The sequence below is a fragment of the Triticum aestivum genome, chromosome 7B (genome assembly GCF_018294505.1).
Source record: "Triticum aestivum cultivar Chinese Spring chromosome 7B, IWGSC CS RefSeq v2.1, whole genome shotgun sequence".
Classification (NCBI taxonomy): domain Eukaryota; kingdom Viridiplantae; phylum Streptophyta; class Magnoliopsida; order Poales; family Poaceae; genus Triticum; species Triticum aestivum.
This window is the reverse complement of record NC_057813.1, coordinates 364,526,649-364,532,849: the sequence shown is the minus strand read 5'-3', so window position 1 is coordinate 364,532,849 and position 6,201 is coordinate 364,526,649.

The following is a 6,201-nucleotide window of genomic DNA, read 5'->3' as shown; positions in this document are numbered from 1 at the left end:
GGAGCTCACCATCCACGATGACCTCTGCACTGCTCTGGAGATGTTCAACATGGCGAACAAGTGTGCGAGAGCTGAGGAGGGACGCCTTTCCCTCCTCAAGCTCCCTGATGCCGATCCAGAACACAAGAAGACTAAGACCAAGGACACGAAGCGCAAGGGGCTAGCCGTGCTTGCGGCAGAGCCAGAGACCAAGCGCGGCTGTGACCACCCTTAGTCATCCAAGGGCAAGCGATCGCTCTGTGCCTTCCACAACATCTACACCCAAAACACCAGCGACTGCCAAGAGCTCAGGGCTCTCCGTGACTGGCGCCTCGGACGACGCCCGAGCGCAATGATTGGGGCTACGTTCACGGAGGTGGTCGAGGTCGAGGATGCTGGGATGGACGGGACCGCCGTCAGGAGTGGCGTGACCAGCCTCGTGAGGACCATTGGCAGGACCAGCCTCGCGAGGGCAACTAGAGGGAGCAGCCTCGTGAGGACCGCCCTCAGGGCAATGCAGCTTTGCCTCCTCTGCCTCTACCACCAAGAAGGAACGAAGATCACCATCAGGACGAGGGGGGCTGCGGGCTTCCAGGAGCCGCGAGCCATCGCTTGCATCTTGGGTGGCTCACAAGCCCCAGCTTCTCACCGTGTCTTCAAGCAGTTTGTGTGCGAGGTCAATGTGGCGCTCCCCAAGCTTGAGGAGACTCACCCTCTCAAGTGGTCCAAGTGCGCCATCACCTTCGACTCCATGGACCGGCTCAAGTGCGCATCCACCGCCGGCGCGCTCCCCATGCTCTGTTCCCCTGTCATCAGCAACGTAACCGTCACCAATACTCTCATTGATGGCAGAGCAGGGCTCAATGTTCTCTCTATCCAGACGTTCGACAGACTCTAGGTGCCATACTACCAGCTCCACCCCACCAAGCCATTCTCAGGAGTAACCGATGGATCAACACACCCGATCGAGCAAGTTCGCATCCCTGTCACCTTCGGCGAGCGCAACAACTACTGCACCGAGCTCATCGACTTCGACATCGCCGACATTCGTCTTCCCTACAACGCCATCATAGGGTACCCAGCACTGGCCAAATTCATGGTAGCCATGCACCACGGCTACAACATCCTCAGGATGCCAGGAAGCAGCAGCATCATCACAGTCGCCTGTCAAGAGAAGGATGCGGTGTGCTCCCTCGAGCGCGCTTTCCAGGCTGCAGCAGTTGAGAACCCGGAGGAAGAAGATGGCGCCCTCCCTCCTAAGGTTGCCCCCAAGACAAAGAAGCTGCAGCTGGGCCAGGGGTCTCATGAGGAAGCATCACCCGAGGATGCAGCACTGAGTCTCGCGTCTCTGGACGCGGCACCTTCACCCATCGCATAGGAAGGCGCACCTGGCGCCCCTCTCAGGCTGGGCTCTGGGGCTCTCCTCTGGAGGGCCTCATACCTAGACCATGTCACCAGAGTGGCACTCGGGCACCATGTGGAGGCGCTCTTTAGAGCGCGCTTCCCAGGAGAAGGCAGCAGGCGTGAGGCACCAGGCGTTCAGGAGTTCATCAGCGAGGCAATCGAGGAGATTCAGGAAGGAAGGGCTCTGCAAGGCGATCATCGCCTGCTGCGAGGTGGAGCTCGCTGCCCTAGCAAGGGTAAAGAGTTCCGCATCTGCATCGACATCCCTGGGCTCAGCAGGGCCGTGTCACGGCAGCTCATGTGGCCATCTCGTGTCAGCCTATGCGAGGGACTGCCCCATAGCTACGCCTGTCTGCCCTTTGGCCTGGCGGGCGCGGCTGAGGTGTTCCAACGCTGCATGAGGGACGCTCAGGTAGCTTGCGAAGCCAGGCACCAGGTGATCCTGGTAGAGATGAAGGAGCACCCTCAGGAGCCTTCCGGTCCGTCCGAGCCTCCTGAGGCTTGGCCCTAGAACGGCTCATGAGGAACGGCTTTAGCAGCACGCGCTTTTTGGCTACTTCAACAACTCTTCAGCAACGGTACCAGGTGACATCTCCCTAGTTCGTTTAGTTTGGGGGCGCCCCTCGGGATGCATCATCCCCAGTGCGCGTGTGTCCGTCCCTATGACGTGTATTATTATGCATTCACCATGATTATCTAATCGTTTCCGTGAATTTATTTATGATTGTCACCTCGTGACCTCTGCTTCACGGCCCTGATGCGTCTGACTAATGCCATCTCCACACAACACACACATCGGCACGGCGCTTGTGCTCGGCTCCGTCCCTGCAACACTGATAAACCTGGGGACCGAGCTCTTGTTCACGGCCCGCTTCGCATACACCACGTCGTAGGGTCCTCGGTGCCTCCGTCTCACCCCTCGGGCTCTCAGCCTCCCTTGTCATCTAACTTGCAGGATCACTCTACAGTGAGCCAATGGTCGGCCCAGACGACCACCGTCCAGCCTCGCTAGTCGCTTGCACGTTAAAGCGGGCTCTCCCGAGCATCGCGCCTCGGGATGTCCTATTGGCTCTCCAGCCCTCACCCCCTGGCCTTGAACACGACATCGCAACCTAGCATACCAGCGGCGGCTGAGCTCGCTCGATGGCCGGGTCCCGAGGATGTACATCGCCTTGGCAAGAGAGGTAGGAGGGTGGCCAAGACGGGCCGCGCCTGATGGCACCACAGGCGCGATGGAGAGCATTGCCTCTCCGATGGGCTCAGACCACAAAAGATAAGTCTCGGCTCGCTATGGCACTAGTTTCGCTCCGCACGCCTCACTCCGCAGTTCCGGTTGGGCAGTTCAGCTCCCCTTTTCAACTCTCCGTGCAACTGCTTGCATGCCAAGGGGGACCTCATGAGCATCATGTCTCATGATCTCTTACCAGACCTTGGGCCACTCACCTCCTAGCCTTGACCACGGCATCGCGACCTGGCATACTAGCGACGGCTGAAGCCTCCGTGGGGACTGGGTCCTACCGACATAGACCGCCACACTGTCTAGGGAAGAGAAAAGGGGGGACTCAGCCGGATTGGAATACGCACGTCCATTACAAAGACAAAAGGAACAAACGATACTATCGGATACATCTCGGTCCTTACAAGCCCCACAGGGGCTGATTTTCATCTCGCGCAGGAGAAACAACTACAGGACCAAGCGATGTCGTTGATGATGCCAGGCGGTAGCCGCGGCAATACTCCGACCCCGGCGGGAGCTCGATGGCATGTAGCTATCATCGCTCGACTCCGGAGAATCACTGGGCTCAGGAGTGTCGCTGGATTCCCAGGAGTCGTCACTGCTGCTGGACGAAGCGCTGAAGGGGGCAGCAGCACATCCAGCACCCATCACGGCGTCCCTTGAGTTGTCTCCTCCGGGGCAGCACTCCAGCTGTTCACCTCGTCGTTGAATACCTTGAAGAACAAGGTGGCCGCACCGTCGTACTCGAAGTGGATCGCCAGGGCTCCGTCCGCTCGGCAAGCCCGGGTGACCTCGCCCCACCCTCGCGTCATGTCTCCGGACGACACCACCTCGACCTCAGCCCTGATAGCCAGGCCACTGCACCCAGCGTGCTGCAGCCACAGCTCCACCGGTTCCCTCGGAGGCAGTTCGCTTGTGAAGAGTCGCGGGAATTGAATCCAAGTATCGGGAGGCATCACCGCCTACACCACGAACTCGTGCGAGCTATCTTCAGCGTGGGTTTGTGGTGTGGCCGGCAGGGCCATGGCGGCCCTGCCATCTTTGTGAGGCGCCGCTCGAGCACGCACTCCTCCACCTTGCGCCCAGGCGTACAAGGGGAGGGGGAAGCCAGGCGGAGGCCTCGATTGCCAAGGCCTGACCACCTTCCGCCAGCATCGCCGTGGAGGTGGGGTCGCTTCTTCGGTGGGAAAGGGTCCTTCACCTCCTTAGGAGCCCTCCCTTTCTCTACCGCTGAAAACCTCCTGATCGGCGCCATGAGAGCAAGAAGAAGGAGAGGAGAAGCAAGCGGGAGCAAGACAAAAGAGAAATGGGCAGGGGCTTCACCCGCTCGCACGTTTATAGCCAGGACAAGGTAAATCGTCGGCCTCCCACGAATTCTAGTAATGATGATCCTTTATGCATACAACATGCAGTTGTCAAGTCGAGCAGTTGCCGAGGCAGCGTGGGGAAGCGGAGTCGCCCACGTCCAATCAATCACCACACGTCATCAAGGCCACAGGCGGTTAGGGCCCGCGGCGCTCCGCCCTTACCCTTTGGCTTCGCCTGGAAGCCAAGTTCGAGCGCGCCTTGGGACCGGGGGCTACTGTCGGCGTCCTGGACTTGGGGGTATCCAGTCCTGCCTGCCTGCGGCCCACCACGTGGCTCCATCGACGGCCTAGTACGACCCAGCTTCAATACTAACACAACAATACCCTCGCGAGGGGCCAAGCCTCGCGAGGTGGACGATAACAAGACCCCTGAAGGAGTTGGCCTCCTTAGGAGGGCTCCTGAGGGGCAGCGAGTTCTATATAGCTACCTCATGAGGCTCAGCTGACGTGAGCCATAACGACCAAGGAAAGGCAGGCGCAGAGCGCAGGTTTCCTCTTTGGTGCAAGGGAGGCAAGCCACAAGTGCGGATTCCTGAGGAATCAACCAAAGGTTTCCATTCTGGTGCAACGAGACCAAGACCGCCAGGACGGCAAGACAGAGGTCATCACCGAGCCCACCGCAGCGTCATGGCCAGAGTCTTTTCGCAGGCGAAGACTACTTTTGTCGGGATAGACTGTACTACTTGTCCCCTTTCAAATCCTGCCGTTGTGGAATCCCTTCCCGCTCATATTTGGGAGGAGGACCAAGGCACTATATATAGGACATAAACACCACCATAGAGGGGGACCAAAAACAAGAACTAGTAGAGCACCACACTAGCTCAAGAACACCTCACCTCCTAAGGCTTGTTCATCCTTTGTACTAGTTCATCATAGCCCCTCGAGGCAATCCACCACACCACACTGGAGTAGGGTATTACACCATGATGGTGGCCCGAACCAGTATAAGTCTCTGTGTCTTTGTTTCTCGCTGAGCTCTTTGTACTAGGCTAGGGAGGATCGCGAGTAGGCAGGCTAGACAGGTTGAGATATCCGCACGCACCCCAGTGTTCGAACCTCTCACGGGTTGCCGGGTCCCGAAATCTGACACAGAGTACAATCTTTATTAGCCCCTTTGTAATTTGCGCTAAATTTTGACCAAAGATTTAACTGACAAAATGTTAGTGCATGTTAACAAAAATTATATCCTTGGATTCGTATTTGAACATAGTTTTCACTAATGTAATTTTTTGTGAGATGCATGAACATTTGGTTAGTTAAATTTATAGTCAAAATTTGGCACAGATTATCATAGGGACCAATAAACCAAGACGGAGCACCTCTCTGTCATCCAAACTATTACTGTATATGACTAGCCGCTCTATTACATGCGAGACATCAAGCATCCGGGCCCACAAGGCATCGACCAAATCACAGCGAGATGCTACAGTCGAGACTAATCAGTCACCCCTGTGTGGTCGTCATGACCCGTCATATCACAAAACCCACACCTTTACCAGCAGTGGTAAAGTGGCCTCGAAGTTAGACTGGACGAAGCAGCCATCATTTCACTGGAATGCTAGTTGAAGCCCTTTCTCCCATTTCTTAAATAAAACCTCACTCCAGGCTACTCACTTCTGCAATTTTTCTTCTGTGCCAATGAAGGGAAGGTGGGAGAATCAGTGATGCTACTATTTTTTTATTCTAAGAATCTCCTTTTTGAGAATCACCGACCGATACTCATAGCCTATTCTTTTCCCGTTTTCATTGCGATTGTGGTTTCCTTTTGATTGCTTTTTGTTTGTCAGTTTACTGATCGATCCTAGAGCACTAGGCAAAGAGTTGCCGGCGGACAACCCACTCGAGACAGAGATCTCCAAGAAGCGAGCACCGACCAACGAGTTGGCCATGTTGGCAAGCCAACCCATGGAGATGAAGAACTCCAAGAAACAAGCACTAGCCAAAGAGTTGACGACGTTGGCGGACAGATTCCTCGAAGATAGCTAGAAGATTAGCAAGGGCCCACCGTGCCTAACCCATAAACTCTAATGGCCACCTATGAGAGGCTCAAGGAAGAGTTTGAGGAGATAGTCACTATTGAGAAGCGGTATGTCCCTGGCAAGGTGATGGCCCCCATCGAGGAGATGGCCCCCGGATGGATGGGATCCCCAGTGAACTGCACAAGGTAAAAAATGGCTTACCATAGTTGTGGTTTTTCATTACTTGCAATGTGCT